This window comes from Asparagus officinalis, chromosome 2 (assembly GCF_001876935.1).
Source record: "Asparagus officinalis chromosome 2, Aspof.V1, whole genome shotgun sequence".
Classification (NCBI taxonomy): domain Eukaryota; kingdom Viridiplantae; phylum Streptophyta; class Magnoliopsida; order Asparagales; family Asparagaceae; genus Asparagus; species Asparagus officinalis.
This window is the reverse complement of record NC_033795.1, coordinates 50,029,799-50,053,397: the sequence shown is the minus strand read 5'-3', so window position 1 is coordinate 50,053,397 and position 23,599 is coordinate 50,029,799.

The following is a 23,599-nucleotide window of genomic DNA, read 5'->3' as shown; positions in this document are numbered from 1 at the left end:
CTAGAACATATAGGACTATCTATCCTTGCTGGGTCTCCTGAATCGCTCGAACCAGTCCCTCAATCCTCAGGACTGCTGAAGGTGCCTCTATCCTCAACTGCTAACCCTGACCGCATCCTTGAATGCGGTTCTGATGATGCTACTGCTGCTGATTCCTACCCTACTGGCCTGCTGTGGGTGCACTGTGGCACTCTGCTGCTTTGTGTCCGAGCTTGTTGCAATTGAAACAAGCTTCACAAAATCGGTGTTGCTGCTGTGCCCTCTGATCCTGCTGATGGCCTTTCTTATGGGGGCCCTCCTGCTGTGGACCCTTACCCTGCTGCTGGGGTCCTCCTGAGCCTGGAAAAGGTCTCTTACTTTTACCTTTATCCCTGGACTGCCCTGACTTAGCATTTCTATCTTTGCCCTTCATGAATATAGATGTGTCTGTCTTCTAAACTATGGCAGCATCTGCTACTTCCCGCACTGAACGGAACATCTGAGATACTAGATATCGGCGTAAACCTGGGCGAAGTCCTATCATGAACATCTGAGCTTACCTCTCCTCGGTGTGCCACATGCCAATGAATCTAAGAAGTAACATGAACTTACTCTCAAAATCCGTCACCGACATATCCCCCTGCTCCAATCGAGCTAGCTCTAACTCTGCAGCCGAAACATACTGCTCATCAAAGAAGTACACAAATGTCTCCCACGAGGCTGTCAACCTCTGCTCAGGAGTAAAATGAAACCGACACCATCCTCCTGCGTCACCCTTGAGACTGAAAGCTACTAACATTTTCTTCTGCATAGTATTCACATTAAGCATGTCCAGAATGTTGCTTACATCCTCCTTCCATTTGTGTGCCGCAATGGAGTCCGTCGAACCATGAAACTCTGGAGCCTTTAACTTCTGGTACCTCTCTACCAAACAAAGCCAAGCCTCCAGCTCAGCCACTCCATCATCAACTGGAGGTGGTGGTGTGACTATCGGTTTTCCTTCTAGCATCTCTTCCTAAATGGGAGTTCCCTGTCGAACCTGATCTGCTAACTGCTCCTCTATAGCTGTCAGTCGAGCTGCTAATAGTGCTATGAGATCTACCAAGTACTGTGAAGCCTACTGTGGCTCGGGCTCTCTATCAACTTGCTCAGCTCCCTGGGCACGAGTACCTCGACGTCCACGACTTCTTCCTGACATCTATAATATAGAAGTAGAGCTTATTACGTAGTAAATAGAATCTCAAGCAGAAAAAGATTAAATGTATACCAATAAGTAAATCGTATCACATATTACTCATAGCATGCCTTATTATTCAAAGCAAATAGTTCATAAAAAAATTTGTAATTTTTCGCGTACATATATAATATGTCCTCACTCATACTAGGAATTCCTAGCGGACTGTATACATGATTCGTAGGAAACTCTATCCTAACTCTACAATATGACACATGGATGATCCTAAGGATATTGGAACTAGAGCTCTGATACCAACTGTGACGCCCCAGGGTTCGCACAAGACTGGTGTCCAAGGTAAAACTCGGATTATCAAACCTGCCAAGCACCAAACACCATGCTACACATGTTTCACCATCACAGTCACTATCTCTCTAGTGGAATCAACACATAGGCGAAGGTACTAAACAGGCAAATAATGGAAGTAGAGCAAAACCAGATATACACAGAAGAAGCATGAAAATAATCATTAGTGAGCCCAATAAAATAAGATAGAGATATCTTTGAGTCTGAAATAAACCTCAAGTACAAAGAGTCAAATAAAGTACCACTATGGCTCTCAATCTCTACAAAATGATATACAAGTCTAGAGTCTGACATAAACAACTAACTGTGTAGTTCTGAAATAACTACTAAATAATAAATAACTTGATGGAATCTATGAAAAATTCTCATCAACTTGCGACTCTCCGTGCGCCTGACTTGCTGCCAGAAAGAGGGGGAAACAACGAGCGTCAAAGCACTATAGCGAGATCATCTACACCTCTCCCTAGGGGAAGGGGTAGGAGTATATAGAAAAATAGAGTTAATACATATACATATGAAATCATTCATAAAATTCTAACTGGGAATTAATATTTAGGAAATCACAACACGAGAGTTAGTACGTCGAGCGAAATAATCCAAACAAGGAAACCTTCATGTATATGCCATGTCTCAAATTATGACTCCTTAAATACCAACTACGAACCCTATGAATGAAAACAGTAAACCAAAAGGAAAACACCCCAAACCTAAATCAAATATTCGTCTCAATTTATACTCGAAAATAAAACTCTAACATAAGAGGGATCTCATCCAAAACAAAAATCAACTATGAGCCATATCATGTGAGCCACGATCCCATAGAAAGTACTCTACTCACGGGAAATCAATATGAAATCAAAGTATGACAAATAAAACTTACATGTGTGCATCTCCATGTGCAATAGCGATACTTTTGTAATATTCTTACTCAATCGCTCTGCGGCAATAGGTTTTATCTCCATATCCCAGAATACAATAAAATAACGATACTTTTGTGATATTCTCACTCAATCGCCCTGCGGAAATAGGTTTTATCTCCCTATTCCGGAATACAATGCAATATGGTATGCTCTTCATGTTCATCAACTTGAACTAGGACAGAAATACGTTAACACAACATATTCTAACCATTCGTGCACGTATCTCGGTGTGCGTGTCCATATCTGGTGTTTACTAACATCTTAGGTGTTAAACAACTCATAAACATTGTATCATGATAGTACAAGGTTGAAAGGCTCGCTCGACAACTCAAACAGTCGAAACAAACATGCACAGGGCCACTTACAGATTAGCGGTCGACCGCGATTATCCTGGGCTTACCCAGGTCTCGGTCCTGCATGCGGTCGACCGCCGTAGGGCGCGGTCGACCGTGGGCTAAAATTATAGGTTCTCAGGCTGGTTTTGTGTGTCGTGTTCATGTCGTGTTTAGGTGATTCAAACATGATTAAAACAACATGAAACATGCATGAAAACATGTCTACAGCAAATAAAAACTTCTGTGAACAAATCCAACATATATAACATGATTATTTGCATAAAATTCATATCAAAAACCCTAATTCTTGCACATGAACTTGAAATAAAGCACAAATTATCTTTCATCAGATTTAAACTACTTTTAAATCATTTTCAGATCTTAATTACTTCTGTAAAAATCGTTCTCAAACTTTTTAACATGGAAAGACCTAGTCTTTATACATATAATACAAAGAATTGACTTTTATACATAAACTAGTCAATTTGGCTCTATAAAACATGTTAAAAGCTCTTTAAAAACATTTTAAAAACTAGGAGGAGAATTAGCAGAGATGAACTCGCCTGGGGTTTGTAGAAAAACGCTTAAGAAGCCAAGCCAAAGAAGATCTACAAGCCCAACGCCAAAAATCCCGCGAAAAATCCACTTGAAAGCCTCCAAACTTCTCCAAGAATCAAATTAGGGTTTAAAGAGGTTTTGGTGGCTGTTAGGGTTCTTAGAAAACTAAAAATTTCTTTCTCATATATGAACTCGTTCATACTCAAAGTACATGGTATCATACTCATAAACCATTTAACTATATTTATCAAAATAAATATTCATAAATCATAATTAATCTCATATTAATTATATTAACATGAATTTTTTTGGGGTTTTACATTCACCCCCCTTAAAAGAATTTCGTCCTCGAAATTCTACAATCGCATAGAAGAGTTTAATACTACGAGAAAACACAAAAAATGAGTAATCCAAATAAGGAAACCCTCACGTACACATCTCGTATCATTAATTTCACGATTTGAAATATAAGCAATATTTAAACTTAATAATCTAAAATGCGTGCATTTTCACTTAACCCCTAATTAGACGGAACTAGTACGTCGGGCGAAAAATCCAAATACGGAACCCCCCATATATATACCATATGTTTTGAATAATTAAGAGCTAAGTGTTGAATGACCCATTCTAACGTTAAATATAAATGTGACTAAGCAACACATATAACCAAATCTATCAACGCATATAAGCACATTTAAATATCAACACCTTACCTATTCAAACAGGTATGGGTAGTCGCGACGAACATCCTCCTCGTGCTCCTAAGAAATCTCTTTGGCTCCTTGCCGGTTCCACTGAACTTTCACTAATGGAATGACTTTGTTTCTAAGTTTTTTATTCTCCCTAGCAAGAATGCATACTGAAATCTCTACGGTAGTCAAATCATCCTGAATCTCAACCTCTGGTGAATCAATCACCCTCTGCTGCTCTTCGTCATGCAAATGCTTCTTGAGCATCGAAATATGAAATACATTGTGTATACTCGACATTGATACCGTAAGATCTAATCTATAAGAAACAGCTCCAATGCGCTCAATAATCTTGAAGGGACCCACATATCTCGGGGCAAGCTTTCTTCGTCTACCGAATCGATGAACGCTCTTCATCGGTGATACTTTCAACATAACTAAGTCTCCGACCTGAAACTCTAAGGGTCGTCTCCGCTGGTCTGCATAACTCTTTTGCCTACTCTGTGCAGCAAGAATGCGCTCTCGAATCAATGTCAACTTTTTCATGGTTTGCCTAACTAGCTCCGGGCCAAGTAATAGACTATCCCCTGGCTCTGCCCAACATATAGGCGATCTGCAAGGCGTCCCGTATAAAGCTTCGTACGGTGCCATCCCGATGGTAGCTTGATAACTATTATTATATGCAAATTCAATCAATGGGATGTGGTCCTCCCAGCTATCCTGAAAATCCATGACACATGCTCTCAGCATATCCTCCAACACCTGATTCACCCTCTCTGTCTGACCATAGGTCTGGGGGTGGAAAACACTACTGAATGATAACTGGCTGCCAAAAGTGTCCTAAAAGCTCCTCTAGAAATGGGATGTGAAGACTGAGCCATGATCTGATTACAATCGTCTCCGAAACTCCATGCAATCTGACAATCTCTTGAATAAAAATCCTCGCATATGTGTCCGTCGTATAAGTCGTTCTCACGGGTAAGAAATGTGCCGACTTTGTCAATCTGTCCACTATAACCCAAATAGAATCATTTCCTTTCTTTGATTTAGGCAACCCTACTATGAAATCCATAGAAATATCTGCCCACTTTTACTCGGGAATGGGTAAAGGCTGTAGGGTTCCTGTAGGTCTCTGGTGTTCTGCCTTGACTTACTGGCAGGTAAGATACTTAGCCACGTACTCTGAAATCTCTTTGCGTATACCACTCCACTAAAAATGTCTCTTCAGGTCCTTATACATTTTCATTGTGCCCGGGTGCACTGTATATCTGCTATGATATGCCTTGTCAAAAAGTTCCCTCTTCAGTTGTAGATTATTCGGCATAACAATCCTACCCTTCAATCGAAGGTCTTCGTCTACTCCAATAGTCCATTCATCCTTGGGCTCCTTGGAAATCTCCCCCTTATGGGTTTGAATCTAAGAATCCTCTAACTGAGCTCTGACTACTCTATCTCTCCAAGACGGCTGCACTGGTAAAGCTCCTAAGAAAACACAGCTCCTGCCAAACTCTAGCCTGAAATTATAATGGCTGAGGGTATAAAGATCCTGATATAGTGAACACCTCAAAGCTGCTAGCCCGTGACGACGCTTCCTGCTCAACGCGTCTGCTGCTATGTTCGCCTTTCCTGGATGGTACTGCAAAGCGAACTCGTAATCTTTTATAAACTCTATCCATCGCCGTTGTCTCTGATTGAGTTCTTTCTGTGAAAAGAGGTACTTTAAACTCTGGTGATCTATGAATAACTCAAAATGTACTCCGTACAAATAATGCCTCCACGCCTTCAATGCAAAGACCACTGCTGCTAGCTCTAAATCATGCGTGGGATAGTTCTACTCATGAGTCCTTAATTGTCTCGAGATATAGGCTATAACTCTCTGGGTCTGCATCAATACTCCTCCAAGACCCGATAAGGATGCATCAGTGTAGACAACAAAAGTATTATCACTGCTGGGAATAATCAATACTGGTACTGAAGTCAACTTAATCTTCAATGTCTCAAATGCCTTCTAGCAATCTGTGCTCCAAATGAACTATACACCCTTTTTAGTAAGGTGTGTAACTGGCTTGGCAATCTTCGAGAAATCTTGAATGAATTTTCTGTAATAGCCTGTCAGACCTAAGAAGCTACGAATCTCTATAACCGTTTTTGGTGGTTCCCAATCAAGTACGGCCTCTAATTTAGCTGGATCTACTGCAATGCCCTCTCAGCTAATGACATGGTCCAAAAATCTGACCTTCGATAACCAGAATTCACATTTGCTGAATTTTGCATACAGCTGGTGTTCCCGCAAAGTCTGCAATGCCAGCCTCAAATGTAGCTCGTGCTCTACCTCCGATCTCGAATAGATAAGAATATCGTTGATGAAAACTATCACGAACTGGTCCAAGTATGGACGGAAAACTTGATTCATCAAATTCATAAATACGGCCGGTGTATTGGTCAGCCCAAATGGCATGACAAGAAACTCGAAAGACCCGTATCGAGTCAAGAAGGCGGTCTTGGGAATATCAATCTCCCGAATCCACAACTGATGATAACCGGAATGAAGATCTACCTTCGAAAAATACTGAGCTCCCTGCAACTGGTCGAACAAGTCATCGATCCTCGGTAATGGGTACCTATTTTCGGATAGTGACCTTATTCAACTCATGATAATCAATGCATAATCGCATACTGTCGTCCTTCTTCTTCACAAAGAGGATCGGTGCTCCCCACGGAGAGTGACTCCGTCGAATGAAACCCAGAGATAACAACTCACCCTGCTAGTTTTGTAGCTCCCTCATCTCAGCAGGCGCCATACGGTAAGGAGCTCGGGAAATCGGCGCGGTGCCTAACTGCAACTCTAAGCAAAACTTGACCTCTCTCACTGGAGGTAATCCCGGTATGTCCTGGAAGACATCCTGGTAGTCTGAGACTATTCGCATCTCACTCAAATCTTCGTCCCGATCCCGTAATGTCACCTCCTCGACGTATGCCAGATATGACTCTGCAAACTGGTTGCCTCTGGAGGTTGCTACCACTAACTCAGATCCATCAAAGGCTTGTAAACTGACTGTCTTCACAAAATAGTCGATACTCACATGGTAAGAAGATAACCAATCCATACCAAGGATGACATCGAACTCGGACATACGCAACATGATTAAGTCTATAACAAACTCGGACTCATCCAAACTAACAATACATCTCCTACAAACACTGTCTAAAAGAGATGTCTCTCCTAAAGGAGTGGATACCGATAGAGAAAAATCTAGTGGTTGTGCCACAAGCTGAAGTCTAACCGCAAAATCGTAGGAGATAAAAGAGTACAAAGCACCAGAATCAAAAAGAATACGTGCTGGAAAGGAATTCACAAGAAATGTACCTTCCACCATAGCCCCGCTCATGCCATGATCACAAGGAACAACCACATACAGTCTACTCATCTGCTGTGCTACATCGGCTAGAACATATGGGACTATCTATCCCTGCTGGGTCTCCTGAATCGCTCGAACCTGTCCCTCAATCCTCGGGACTACTGAAGGTGCCTCTATCCTCAACTGCGGACCCTGACCGCATCCCTGAATGCGGTTCTGATGATGTTGCTACTGCTGATTCCTGCCCTACTGGCCTGCTGTGGGTGCGCTACGGCACTCTGCTGCTCTGTGTCCGAGCTTGTTGCAGTTGAAACAAGCTCCACGAAATCGGTGTTGCTGCTGTGCCCTCTGATCCTGCTGATGGCCCTTCTTATGGAGGCCCTACTGCTGTGGACCCTTACCCTGCTGCTGGGGTCCTCCTGAGCCTAGAAAAGGTCTCTTACCTTTACCTTTATCCTCGGACTGTCCTGATTTACCATTTCCATCTTTGCCCTTCATGAATATAGCTGTGTCTGTCTTCTGATCTATGGCAGCATCTGCTACTTCCCGCACTGAACGGAACCTCCGAGATACTAGATATCAGCATAAACCTAGGCGAAGTCCCATCATGAACATCTGAGCCTACCTCTCCTCGGTGTGCCACATGCCAGTGAATCTAAGACGTAACATGAACTTACTCTCAAAATCCGTCACCGACATATCCCCCTGCTCCAATCGAGCTAGCTCTAACTAACATACTGCTCATCAAAGAAGTACACAAATGTCTCCCACGAGGCTGTCAACCTCTGCTCGGGAGTAAAACAAAGCCGACACCATCCTCCTGCGTCACCCTTGAGACTGAAAGCTGCTAACATTTGCTTCTGCATAGTATTCACATTAAGCATGTCCAGAATGTTGCTTACATTCTCCTTCCATTTGTGTGTCGCAATGGAGTCCGTCGAATCATGAAACTCTAGAGCCTTCAACTTCTGGTACCTCTCTACCAAACGAAGCTAAGCCTCCTACTCAACCACTCCATCATCAACTGGAGATGGTGGTGTGACTACCGGTCTTCCTTCTGGCATCTTCTCCTGAATGGGAGTTCCCTGTCGAACCTGATATGCTAACTGCTCCTCTATAGCTGTCAGTCAAGCTACTAACAGTGCTATGAGATCTACCAAGTACTGCGAAGCCTACTGCAGTTCAGGCTCTCTATCGACTTGCTCAGCTCCCTGGGCACGAGTACCTCGACGTCCATGACTTCTTCCTGACATCTATAATATAAAAGTAGAGCTTATTACATAGTAAATAGGATCTCAAGCAGAAAAAGATATAACATATACCAATAAGTAAATCGTATCACATATTACTCACAGCATGCCTTATTATTCAAAGCAAATAGTTCATAAAAAAAATTTGTAATTTTTCGCATACATATATAATACGTCCTCACTCATACTAGAAATTCCTAGCGGACTGTATACATGATTCGTAGGAAACTCTATCCTAACTCCACAATATGACACAGGGATGATCCTAAGGATATTGGAACTAGAGCTCTGATACCAACTGTGACGCCCCAGGGTTCGTACAAGACTACAGTCCAAGGTAAAACCCGGATTATCAAACCTGCCAAGCACCAAACACCATGCTACACATGTTTCACCATCACAGTCACTATCTCTTTAGTGGAATCAACACATAGGCGAAGGTACTAAACAGGCAAATAATGGAAGTAGAGCAAAACCAGATATACACAGAAGAAGCATGAAAATAATCATCAGTGAGCCCAATAAAATAAGATAGAGATATCTTTGAGTCTGAAATAAACCTCAAGTACAAAGAGTCAAATAAAGTACCACTATGGCTCTCAATCTCTACAAAATGATATACAAGTCTAGGGTCTGACACAAACAACTAACTGTGGAGTTCTAAAATAACTACTAAATAATAAATAACTTGATGGAATCTATGAAAAATTCTCATCAACCTGCAACTCTCCATGCGCCGGACTTGCTGCCAGAAAGAGGGGAAAACATCGAGCGTCAAAGCGCTATAGCGAGATCATCTCCACCTTTCCCCAGGGGAAGGGGTAGGAGTATATATAAAAATAGAGTTAATACATATACATATGAAATCATTCATAAAATTCTAACTGGGAATTAATATTTAGGAAATCATAACACGAGAGTTAGTACGTCGAGCAAAATAATCCAATCAAGGAAACCCTCATGTATATACCATGTCTCAAATTATGACTCCCTAAATACCAACTACGAACCCTATGAATGAAAATAGTAAACCAAAAGGAAAACACTCCAAACCTAAATCAAATATTCGTCTTAATTTATACTCAAAAAGACAACTCTAACATAAGAGGGATCTCATCCAAAATAGAAATCAACTATGAGTCATATCATGTGAGCCACGATCCCAAAGAAAGTACTCTACTCACGGGAAATCAATATGAAATCAAAGTATGACAAATAAAACTTACATGTGTGCATCTCCATGTGCAATAGCGATACTTTTGTAATATTCTTACTCAATCGCTCTGCGGCAATAGGTTTTATCTCCCTATCCCAGAATACAATAAAATGACGATACTTTTGTGATATTCTCACTCAATCGCCCTGCGGAAATAGGTTTTATCTCCCTATTCCGGAATACAATGCAATATGCTATGCTCTTCATGTTCATCAACTTGAACTAGGACAAAAATATGTTAACACAACATATTCTAACCATTCATGCATGTATCTCGGTGTACGTATCCATATCTGGTGTTTACTAACATCTCAGATGTTAAACAACTCATAAACATTGTATCGTGACAGTACAAGGTTGAGAGGCTCGCTCGACAACTAAAACAGTCGAAACAAACATGCACAGGGCCACTTACAGATTGGCGGTCAACCGCGATTATGTGGCGGTTAACCGCGACTGATTCCTGGGCTTACCCAGGTCTCGGTCCTGCACGCAGTCGACCGTTGCTAAGGCGTGGTCGACCGTGAGCTAAAATTACATGTTCTCAGGCTGGTTTTGTGTGTCATGTTCATGTCGTGTTTAGGTGATTCAAACATGATTAGAACAACATGAAACTTGCATGAAAACATGTCTACAGCAGATAAAAACTTCTGGGAACAAATCCAACATATATAGCATGATTATTTGCATAAAATTCATATCAAAAACCCTAATTCTTGCACATGAACTTGAAATAAAGCACAAATCATCTTTCATCAGATTTAAACCACTTTTAAATCATTTTCAGATCTTAATTACTTCTGTAAAAATCGTTCTCAAACTTTTTAACATGGAAAGACCTAGTCTTTATACATATAATACAAAGAATTAACTTTTATACATAAACTAGTCAATTTGGCTCTATAAAACATGTTAAAAGCTCTTTAAAAATGTATTAAAAACTAGGAGGGGGATTAGCAGAGATGAACTCGCATGGGGTTTGTAGAAAAATGCTTAAGAAGCCAAGCCAAAGAAGATCTACAAGCCAAACGCCAAAAATCCCGCGAAAAATCCACTTGAAAACCTCCAATCTTCTCTAAGAATCAAATTAGGGTTTAAAGAGGTTTTGGTGGCTGTTAGGGTTCTTAGAAAACTAAAAATATCGTGAAAATATGATATATATATATATATATATATATATATATCTATATCTATATATATATATATATATATATATTGCTAAAATAAATATTCATAAATCATAATCAATCTCATATTAATTATATTAACATGAATTTTTTCGGGGTTTTACAGACCGCCAACTTCTTTTATGACCTGTGCATGTTTGTTTGGCTTTGTTTGGTTTTCGAGAGAGTTTCTCGATCTTGTACTGATATATTATGATGCTTAAGAGTTGTTTAACACCTGAGATAAAGGTGAACACCAGTTATGGACACGCACACCGAGATGTGTGCATGTACACTTAGATTGTGTTGTGTTAACATATTTTTGTCTCATGTTGAGCTGATGAATACATATGGTAGAGTATTGTCGTTTTTCATGTATCCGGAAATAGGAAGATAAAACCTATTTTCACAGGACGATTGAGTAAGAGTATTACAAAAATATCGTCATTTCATGTATCCAGAATAGGGAGATAAAAACCTATTTTCGTAGGACGATTCAGTAAGAGTATTACAAAAGTATCGTCATTTCATGTATCCGGAATAAGGAGATAAAAACTTATTTTCGCAGGACGATTGAGTAATAGTATTACAATAGTATTGTTATTCATGTATCTGGAATAGGGAGATAAAACCTATTTCTACAGGATGATTGAGTAAGTGTATTATAAAAGTATCGTCATTTCATGTATCTGGAATATGGAGACAAAACCTTTTATCGCAGAGCGATTGAGTAAGAATATTACAAGAGTATCACTATTGTACAAGGAATGTACACATATATTTATTAGCAGTTGTAGTTACTCCCATGTTAGATTACCCATGAGTAGGATACATTCTTTGATTTGTGGCATACAGGATATGGCCTATGGTGATTTTTGAGTTGGATGATATTCTCTAATTATTGCGCCAACTACTTGAGAAGTAGTTCGAGATTTTGGAATTGGTTCTATATGGTTGAGCCTTGGAGTATTTCTTTTGAGTATTGTTTTTATTCAAAGAGTTGGAAATGGTATTTAGGGATCTACAATTTGAGATATATGGTATATATATGAGGGTTTCCTTGTTTGGATTATTTCGCTCGACGTTCTACGTCTCGTCTTATAGGTGTCTAAATATTAAATCCATCAGATATAGGGAAAATGATATAGGTAGACTATACTTAATAGATAAAGCCTCCACTTCATCTAGCAGCCCTTCCCCTGAGGGCGGATGGAGGTGATCTTGCTATAGTGCTCTGACACTCTTGTTGTTATTCTTTTTGTTTAAATTGTCTCTTTCAGGCTGATCAGAGTTTCAGAGAGCCGCAGGATGACGGAATTCTAGCATAGTCATCGTCGCACAGTCATAGTAGCTGAAACTCTACTGTATAGTTATGTTCATTGTTCAGACTTTAGAGTTGTATTCATTTTGTAGAGGCTGAGTGCTTTAGTGAGATTTCATTTGACTCATTGTGTTGAGATGTATTTCAGACTCAGAGATATTTTTATTCTATTTCAGTTAGGCTCATTTGTTGATAAACTTCTTCTGTGCATATATGATTTTGTACTACTTCTATTATTTGCCTATTTTGTACCTTCACCTATTTGTTATTTCCACTAGAGATATAGTGACTGTGATGGTAAAACATGTCGTAGCATGGTGTTTGGTGCTTGGCAGGTTTGACAATCCGGGTTTTACCTTGGACTACAGCCTTGTGTGAAACCTGGGGCGTCACACCTGGTATCTTGAACACAACGCTTCGGCATTGGTAGTCGATCTTCACATGGAAGTTGTAGAGCCAATCCATCCCCAAAATGACATCGAACTCGTTAGTGTCAATCACCAACAAGTCTGCAACTAGCTCCCTACCACAAACTACCATTGGGCATCTCTTACACTCCCTACTAGATATTAACACCCTACTATTGGTATGTATACTCCATCTTACATCTAAACTATCACATGGTATGGTGTATCGTGCAATGAACTGAGCAGATATAAAATAGTGTGATGCCCCAGAATCAAATAGGGTAAATGAATGGACTGAATAAACCAAAATGATACCTATGACTATATCACCAGTTGCCTCTGCCTGCTCAATGGTAATTAAGTGTCATAACCCGACCCTGTCTCTGTTGCCGTTGAGCTTGCTGACCGTATTGTCCTAGGCGTCCCTACTGATACTATGGCTGATATGACTACTGGAAATGAGGTCCTCTCCACTGTCTCTAGCCTTGAAATTGCTGAGCCCTCTGATGTCCTTGAAACATCTGCTGGTGCGTGGGAAGTGGTGGCCTCAACTGTTGTCCACCCTATCTAGCCTGCCTTGCTGGCACTATCGGTCCACCTGGATATCCTCCTGAAACTCCTTTACTGGGACAAGTAGAAAGCTGATGATCTGCCGCCCTACATACTAGGCACAACCCGTTAGCTCTCCTATTGTCCTTCATTAAGTGCCCCAACTTGTTGCAGAAATGGCAAATCATGTTGGTTGGTTGTGGAGCTGGTCTCGGAGTCCCTATCTGCTGGCGCTTGGCTGGTGCTCCTCTGGTTTGATGCTTCTGCTGGTTACCTCCCAAGTTTTGTCCTGCAGAGCGCTTGTTTGTCCCTCTCTTCACTGAGTTCATGATCCCAATCAGCTGTTCTGCTTTTCGAGCTGCCTCTAGGACATCCGCATAAGTCTCAACCCCTTTCTGACTAAAACTCTGAGTCTGGATCTCAAAATTTAGACCCTGCATGAACCTTTGTCCCTTATCCACTTCATTCGACACCATCCCCGGGGCAAACCTGCTGAGCTTGGTAAATTCTGCCGCATACTCATCTACAGTACTAGCTCTCTATCTCAGCATAACAAACTGTCTCTGCATCTCAAGACGAGCTATCTTCGGGAAAAATGCCTCTAGGAAACTCTCCCGGAATGTCTCCCGTGAAACTAGCTTAGGTAGCTTCTCCTCCTCTACATCCCACCATGTTCTGGCTACATTACTAAGTTGCAGCTGCACAATATCGACTTGGTCTTCATCTGGTATCTTGGCTACCCTCAATAGGCGATCCATGATTTGCAACCACATCTTGGCCTCATATCCACCTTCAGTCCTAGCAAAGTGTTGCGAGTTGAGCTTCCAAAAATCAGACACATTACCCGGCCTTGCAACCTGCCGCTGCCCATCCCTCTAGCGACTATGAGCTACCAGCTCCCTAATCACTTCTGCAAGATCAGCCTGATCGACTTGGTCACCCACAGGGACAACTGGAGTAGGGGGTTGATGGTTTGGGGCCATAGCGATCACCTGAAAGGAGAGGGGTCGAGATTAGGACTTGAGAATCATGGAAATGGGAGTCAAAGGATGTATTTCTGAAAAGGAAAGGACGCATTCTATACATGCTCCATTTTTGGCTCAATCTTAATTTCTACTTGTATACAAGACAAGACAACAATTCCTAAACCTGGCTCTGATACCAATAAAAACCTTATCACGCCCCGGTTCCAATATAATAGTTTGGAGCATGACTCGGCCGGCAGTGCAACCATATGGTCACATTCACACCTCTAAATCATCCTGTATACAGATAAAACCAAAGCTATACCAAAGAGCATGTAACCAAGATAATAAAAATGAATGTATAGATAAAGAAATATCAAAAATTTCCATAGTTCTATGATAAGTCCACAATTTATCTAAAGAGAAAGGAAAAAATACATCATAGTCTGGAGAGCCAACTATGACTAAAGAAAAACCTAAACCAAATAAATACCTAAAAGAACTGAACTGTAGAACTGATAGAAAAAATGGTGATCACTGCAGTTGAGCTTGCTCCTCGAAATACTCTCGGTCCTACGAAGAAAGAACACTTCCTGAATCTGGGGCATACAAACCCCAGGGGAGTTAGAAAACTCCCAACAAGCATGTAAAATGAAGGAATAGTGCACGTGTAAGTGTAATATGACATGAATCAAGAAAAAATGAAAATTCAATTAACGATAATAAATAAATAAAATACTAATTATAGATATCAAAATAGGGTCAACCACAAAACACACAAGCCTATTATTACTGTTTTAGATGTTCTTTGAATTAGCGAAGAATATTTTCATGTATATAAATCAGTTCCCGTAAACCGTCCTGGGAATACGGCTTCAAGTCAAGTATTTGCCCTTTGGCTCTATGTATATATATACCTCAGGATATCAGGAATGTGCATATGCCCGTTTATATACATGTTATATTCTCCGTCTAATTCCTCTTTACAAACCCCATGTTTGTCGATTAAATTTTAAGTGACTGTGCATGAAATGTTGTGCACTAACCACAGAGTTACCGTGGAACGACTTTTGTAAAACTATGAAAATAACCGTGATCCAAAACATGTCTAATCAAGACGGGTGCATCGTCTAGTCGATGTTATAGTAGTAATAGCCAAGGAAAAACCTCATATCGGGATATTGATATCGAGACATAGCCATGCTATGAAAGCACGCTTATAAATCACATATTTTAACAAGAGTCGTCTTCATGCACAGTCTCTCCTATTTTAGGACAACTAGGTGATCAAACAACAAATTTTATATAGTCATACATGTCAAACACAGTAAGGTGTAATGAAAGGATGAAATCTAATTTAACTGCGACGAAAGAAATACTACTCGTAGATATGGGGAATACATTTATCATAAAGCGTATAAGCATTATTATTCTTATCTTAGGGTCATATCCCAGTAACTATATGCTATTTATCATAACAGGAAATAAACTAAATAATTACATAACAAAAATTTATAAACTTGTATTCTAAAATTCTGAAACTATGTGGACTTTACTATAAAGTATAATAAAAACCCCTTAAAACTAGTTTCTACAAATTTCTAAATTGCAAGGAACTATATGATTAAGCACTAATGATGTAGACTGGAATGTGTCTTACATAATTCAAAATCCCAAGACCAAGGAAAACACATGCATTGAAGAGGCAATATTAACACTTTTTATTTTTAATAAATTCTTTCATCACAGTGTCCTATTGACATAATTTAGTCTGGTGGCTAGTAAATTGTGGGAACTTGGGCAATCATGAGATCAAATCTTGTGGGCTTTCTAAACCATATTTTTACTTTATAAAAAACCTATTTGAAAAGTAAGCAAATCAACATCATATAGGATATAAACGAAAACATGAGATAAACCGCCACCTAATGTAGCAGAGAGTCAAATATCAGTTATTTATATGTCAGTATTGATCCCACAAATAGAAAACAGATAACCAAATTGTAAACATATATCAATTTAAATAAATTATGAAGGCAATAACTGTACGCCATATAAATCAATTAAGTATGGAATTCGTTTATGTAAATAAAAGATCACATACGCTAATAGATCAAATCTAGGTCATTCACATCAATATGTTTCATCAAAGTAATAATAAATAAAATGCTTACTGATTAAAAATATACATATACAGTGAATTAATCAAATTAATAACATATGTACATGAACTAATCAAATTAATAACATACTATTTTAATAACAGCTAAGATAGATAGGGTAGTTAGAAATGTCGAAAATAATTGGTATTATAGACTAATGTACTATATAGTGTGAATTAAAAAGTTGGCGAGGCTGCTGTATTAAAAGGTTGTGCTTATTTCGCTTTAGGGGGCTGGTTCACAGGTACAACTTTTGTAACTTCATGGTATACCCATGGCTTATTTCGCTTTAGGGGGCTGGTTCACAGGTACAACTTTTGTAACTTCATGGTATACCCATGGATTGGCAAGTTCCTATTTGGAATGTTGTAATTTCTTAATTGCTGCGGTTTCTACCCCTGCGAATACTTTAGCACATTCTTTGTTGCTACTATGGGGCCCTGAAGCACAAGGAGTTGTTGTATTAAAAGGACAATTACTCTAAAATAAAGTACATGTTCCCTAACTAAAAGTTGGCGGGATGTCTGAAGGCATACGATAGTTTGGCGATCTGGTGACTATCTTGCGCCCCTGCCTGGAAATTCATGGTGAGGAAGAAGAAAGCTAGTGGAAGGAAGATTATAAACATCGGTTTGAGGTCTTCAAGCTCCAATCTTCTAGATTCTGAAGATCATACTGATACTTTCTTGGAGGGAGATGATGAAGATTATAGTATAATGGGATCAACTGGTCCAAAAGGGGAAAAGATGAAGAAATCAATGGAGGAAATACTCAAATCCTCTGATTTCTTTGTTAATTCACAACATCCTTCAAACTCTTCTCGAGTGAATGGAATTCAAGCTCAATAGCTCAATTCTTGTGAACACAGCGAATCTCGTAGGATTTCATGGGCGGAGGAAGTTGATCTTGAGGTAATCTCTTCAGATTTTCCCATTCTTCAGAGTTCTTCTTCAAATTATGTAAGAGTTCTTGGATCATCCACAAAGATTCTGATAAGTCTCATGTTTCATTGAAGAAAGATACAGAGGATAATCCTATGAATTCAGGAAATATTAAAGCTATTTTAAATGAGGAAAATGCTATAAATCACCATCCAGTATCTGATTTAATCAAGGATGATGATTGTGATCAGATTAAAGAGCTAGAAAATGAGGAAATCAATGAGGTAAAAGAATCAAAATCTTTTGTAAGTCATTTCACTGATAATAGGAAATCAGGAAATGGATTGTCTCTAAAGTTCTTACCATCTACACAACATAACACAGTCTTGTTCTCTAATGATGAATGGAAGGAAGGAGAAGAACTTTGGAAAATGCCTTAATTGGGCATGTTATCGGTTTGAATGTAAAATTTAAAGCAATGGAAGCCTAGTTAACAAACTTTGGAGTAAAATCTCTATACCTAAGGTTTCCTTAATCAAACAAGGATTATTCATGTTTGATTTTCAATTAGAGAAACAAATGAAAGAAATTCTTGAGGAAGGCCTATGGTTTTTTGGCTCCAGACCATTGATGCTGAAACCTTGGAGTATAGACACTGATATGGATAGGTTGCAAGATAAATATTATCCTATGTAGGTCCAACTTCCCAATTTGAGGTTAAACCTATGGAGCTCAACTGGAATTAGTAAAATTGTAAGCCTCATTGGAAAGCCAATTGCAACTGATATGCTCACTGCCATAAGACAGAGATTGAGCTATGCTAGAGTATTGCTTGATGTTAAACTACCTTTGGAAGAGCCATTACCTGATTATTTAACAATCCAAGGTCCTGATGGTAAGAGCTATAAGCAACTAGTGATATATGAATTTAAGCCAAAATGGTGTTCTTCATGTTGTAAGATTGGTCATGATACTGAGCAATGTAAAGGCAGGAAGATGAGGAAGATTTGGGTTCCTGTTAATAAACATGTTGGAAAAGATACTCAAGATGTTACTAGACATGTTACTGAAGCTGAGCCTATTAAGGTGAATCTAGAAAATGAAAGCAATTTAACTAGAGCATCAAGTCTGGAAATTCTGGATGTAGAAAACATGCACAAGCTGGAAAACATGCACAGACTGGGTATCATCAAGCTTTTGCTAGATTTGAGATTTCTTCTGGCTCTCAGCAGGCTAACATCTCATCTCCAGATACAAGTAAATATGCACACTTCCAGCAGGCAAGCTTCTCATCTCCAGTTATTAATGCATCTAGATTCACTAGTGTTAAAAGAGCTAATTCAGCCAAAAGAGTCTTTCTTGCTAGAGCAGTATATGCAGAGGTTCAACCTTCACAGTTCTCCATATTAGAATAGCAGACTCTTAATCCCTCTTGTGTAGATACAGGAGGGAAATCTTACTAATATGCATTTTGCTATCTGGAACATTAGAGGATTTAATAAATCCTCTAAGCATTCAATAGTTAAGCATTTTATACAAGAGTATAATCTCTTTTTAATAGCTCTCCTGGAAACTAAGATTCTTGAAAATAAGCTTCCTATGCTAGCAAGAAAAATTGCAAATGGCTGGCATTGGACATCAAATGTGCATGAAGCTAGAAACTGTAGAATTTGGATACTTTGGGATAATGAGTCCTTGATAATTTAGAATGTTATATTATCAGAGCAATTCATAACTCTGTCTATTGAATCAAGAGATGGAAAAATTTCCAGTTTATGCACAATTGTTTATGCTCTCAATCAAAGGTCAAGCAGGAAAATCCTTTGGAGGAAACTATTAGAATATAAGCAAAATGTAACTGGCCCATAGATTATTGGAGGAGACTTTAATACAATTACAAGCTGTGAAGAGAAAATTAGAGGGTTGCCAGTATCAGAAACAGATACAGAGGATTTCCAAAACTTCATAAACATTAGTCAATTGATGAATTTGAGTACTACTGGTTGCTACTTTACTTGGTCCAATAAGCAAGAGGCAGAAAGCAGAATCTGGTCCAGATTGGACAGATGTTTAATAAATGAAGACTGGTTACATCTTTATACATCCAGCCAGGTGGAATATCTCTTGCCTAAATGCTCTGATCATTCTCCTGCTTTAATATCCATTGCTGATGATGTATTAGAGGGTAAAAGACCATTCAAATTCTTTAATATGTGGGTGAAGCATTCTGATTATTTCTCAACTGTTAGATCTATTTGGGAGCAAAATGTTGAAGGTTACAAAATGTTCAGTTTCCACACTAAGCTCAAAAAGCTGAAGAATGCTTTAAAAGATTTGAACAAAAAACATTTTATGAACATAAGTGAGCAGGTTTGTAGAGCAAAGGATGAGCTAGAGGATACACAGAGGCAGCTTAGTAATAATCTTTTCAGCACAATCTTAATTGCAAAAGAAAAAGAATGTATTAAGAAGTATGACAGGTTGCTTGATTGTGAATACTCATTTTTTAAGCAAAAAGCCAATATTAACTGGTGTTTGCAAGAGGATAAGGGGTCAAAATTATTCCATTCAATGAGATATGCCATGAGATATATGCAATGATATAGAAACTAACGCAAGGGTGAAATAAACATAAACTAGATAGTGGATTAAATAAACAATGAGCAATACATAATGGCAATATAAGATATGAACATGAAAATAAGTGCGTCAATGCAATCATAAATAAACGATATGTTCACGGAGTTCGGTCCCCATGACCTACGTCTCCGCTCCTCACCTCGAGGAGATCTCCACTATCACAACCGGGTTTTCTACGCTCACCCGAATAACGTTTACACCTCACACTCAGTTTTTTAGTTCACCGAAAACTTTACAATTACTCACAATGTAAACACACTAACTACCACCTCAAGTGTTGGTCTCTAGCCCGTGTCTCCCTCAAGTGTTAGGAATTACAATCTCTCTCTAGACATTACCACCTACCCCACTCCTCTTGGTGTACTAGTGTAATACTGATGCGGCATAATTATGTACCAAAATTGCAAGTGCACAATTGATCAAGTTATAGTATAAAAAGTAAAATTGCAAGTGCACAATTGATCAAGTTATAGTATAAAAAGTTATCGATCCCACGAGGAAGGTGATTTGTAGGAGAAAATATGAAATTGGTTCTTATGTTGTGTGCGTGACAAATAGGAGTGATAAGTGAATGTGATTGTGGAGAGATAGAGAGAGTAGAAGTGATAGTGTGTAAATCAGCACGAAATATAAGTGAGAGTGGATGTGACAAAGAATGAATGTGATCAATAAGGCAAGAAGGACAAATCAAGAAATAAAAATCAAGAATGAAAAAAACAAAATTCAAGAATAAAAGAAAATGCAAGAAATTAAAGATGGTGGATTCAATTATAGATATGGGTAATCTAAAATTGAACCCACTTCTTAGAAAAGGGTGATTCCCTAGAGGGTTCTAACCTAAAGGCGAATCAAACAAAATAAAAATAAACAAAAAGAGAAACTAAACCCAAGAGGGTTCTAGCCTCAAGATGAATAGTGCAAGAAATTAAAATCTAACTACAAAATAAATTGTAAAAACTAAACTACAAAATAAATTGCAAAAAGAAAATAAATCTACTCTATAAGCATTAAATAAATCTAATCTATAAGCATAAAATAAATCTAAAGCAAGAGGGTTCTAGCCTCTTGGCTATTTAACAAGAAAATAAAAATAGTAAACAACAATGAATGAGAGCCCTTGGATGAAGACTTAAGCCCTAAAGAATTATTTTTAGCCTTTGAGCTTTTGGGCTTGAATTCTTGGGCCTTTTGCTTGTTTTCTTCATTAATTCAATGGGCTTTTGCTGGAAGAAAAGATCTTGAGTTTTATTCTTCATTAACCTTCAAATTCTTCCCATAATTACTTCTCCAGCAGAGAAATTCAGATCGTGCTTCTTTGTACGAATATTTGTCCATGATATGTTCCGATTTCAGAGATGTCATAAATACAAAAGTTATAGATCTCGTTCTTAGCTTTCCAGAGAATATTTATTCAGCCAATTCCGAGTTGATACGAGAGAGATATGGCCAAAATACTAAACATTACCGAGATATCCAGATTGCATGATTTGTTTCCTTTTTCACAAAACTTCTTCATTTGTTCCTTGATGGTATATTTATTTTTCTTGGGCTTTTAGGCTTGAACTTTTGGACATTTTCTTGACATTTTAGGCTTCAATGCTTCATTTAATATTGAAAGAAATTATTTGGCTTCATGGGCTTCATTCTTTTGCTTTTGGCTTTGGGCTTTGGTGTTAAATCAAGGGGCCTTTGTTAAGAGATGAGAGTTTGAGATTTATTCTTCATTAACATGCAATTAAAAGATAAAAATAATTATTAGTGGTATATTTATTCATAAAAAAATAGATAATGAGGGTATAAAATTGTAATAAAATGTGATTATCAAATACAAAGTGAATCCTCACAATACAACAATCCACACAATTGCAAATACACTTCACACCCTCTAAGTGTTGGTCTCTAGCCCATGTTTCCCTCAAGTGCTCGGAATTACGACCTACCTCTAGGCTTTACTATCAATGCCACTCCTCTTGGGACAACCCCGTCTCTCACCACACACTCCTCTCGGTGTCCAAGTGTAATACAAAGTGTAACTCACAATTTAGGCTCTCTACAACAAAATGTTTTCTAAACAATGTGAGAACTCAAGTAAGCACAACTCTATATCACAAACCCACAACCCTGAATTATACTATGAATATAAATACAATAAGCTCAATAGGTTGTGTGTGAACAAAGAGATAAATCAAAACAATCTAAACTCAATGTAAATCTAGCTTATGGAAATTATAATTTAAAACAATAAATAGATAGAATGAGTTTAGGAAACTTCTCTATATGATGACAAGAGGGAGAGAGAGAAGAGTTGAAGCTCAAACACAAATGGTGATCTCCTCTAGCTCTTGTGAAATTATCTTCACAAACTTGAAACTCTTAAACCACACTTAAACCCTTAAATAAAATTTGTAAACTATTTTTAAAACTTTTCTCTTGTTAGGTGGGAGAGGTAAATGCAATGGGGTATTTATAACAACCTAAGACATCAGCCAAAACCCCAAGGAAATGACCAAAAACTCACACAAAAACAGAATCTGGAAATAGTCGTTGCTGTGCAACAGACGCTTTATGGGTCGACTCATAAAAATCATGGGTCGACTCATAACCTAGCCGTTTTAGGCTAAAAACAGCTTATGGGTCGACTCATAAAATTCATGAGTCGACTCATCATGCATGGGTCGACTCATAAAGTCATTGGTCAACTCATTAGAAACAAAACACACTTTCCAGCATAGTTTATGAGTCGACTTATGACAGGCATGAGTCGACTCAACCTGTTATGAGTCGACTTATGACAGGCATGAGTCGACTCAACCTGTCTGGGTCGACTCATGATGTTATGAGTCCACTCATCAGAAATAAGATATAAACTACATAACAGTTTATAAGTCGACTCAACACTGTTCATGAGTCGACTCAAGATATTCACACAGCCTGTTTTAAACAGTACATGTCAACTTAAAACAGGGTTTAAAAATATCAAATAAATTCTAAAAAAATATAAAACATTAGAAAATGTCTATAAACATGTTAATGAACATGTTACAAAATTTTTGGAATTTCACTTCTCATTTGTGAAAACTTGCCATTTTACAAAAATATCCAAAACATAAAAAGTTGATATATGTTCACTCAAATCCCCAAGTGCACGGATATCGTTGTAGCGATGCAAGGTCGTATCCTCAGGGACTTCGTTGTTAATTACTGATTTTCACTGTTTTGTGACTATCTAAACCAATCGTGTTAAAAAGTATTATTTTTTTTTACTATCAATAACGAACACGCTAGCTAGTATCAACGACGAATTCACTCAAATAAAAGGATCTAGGATTGAACTTCGGTTTCAACTCTGGTTTGAATCAACAAATTAATCAATTGTTATCGAATCTCTCAATGCATAAAGAACGACTAACCTATGATAACTATTAGTCTCTTTCGACGACTAAAAGTCGTGCCTAATTCAGCCTAACAACCTATTTTCATAGTGTTAAACCAAATTAAACCCATTAAGTTCTTGTTAATCCCTCATGTTCTCAAGAATAATTAACCTACTTTCGTGATCAATTAATTCTTGTTCAATTACTATTTTCCGGCGTCAATCTAACCTTTCAGTTCAAATCAACATCCTAAAAGAATTAAATCAGTGGCCAATTGAATTAACCCTA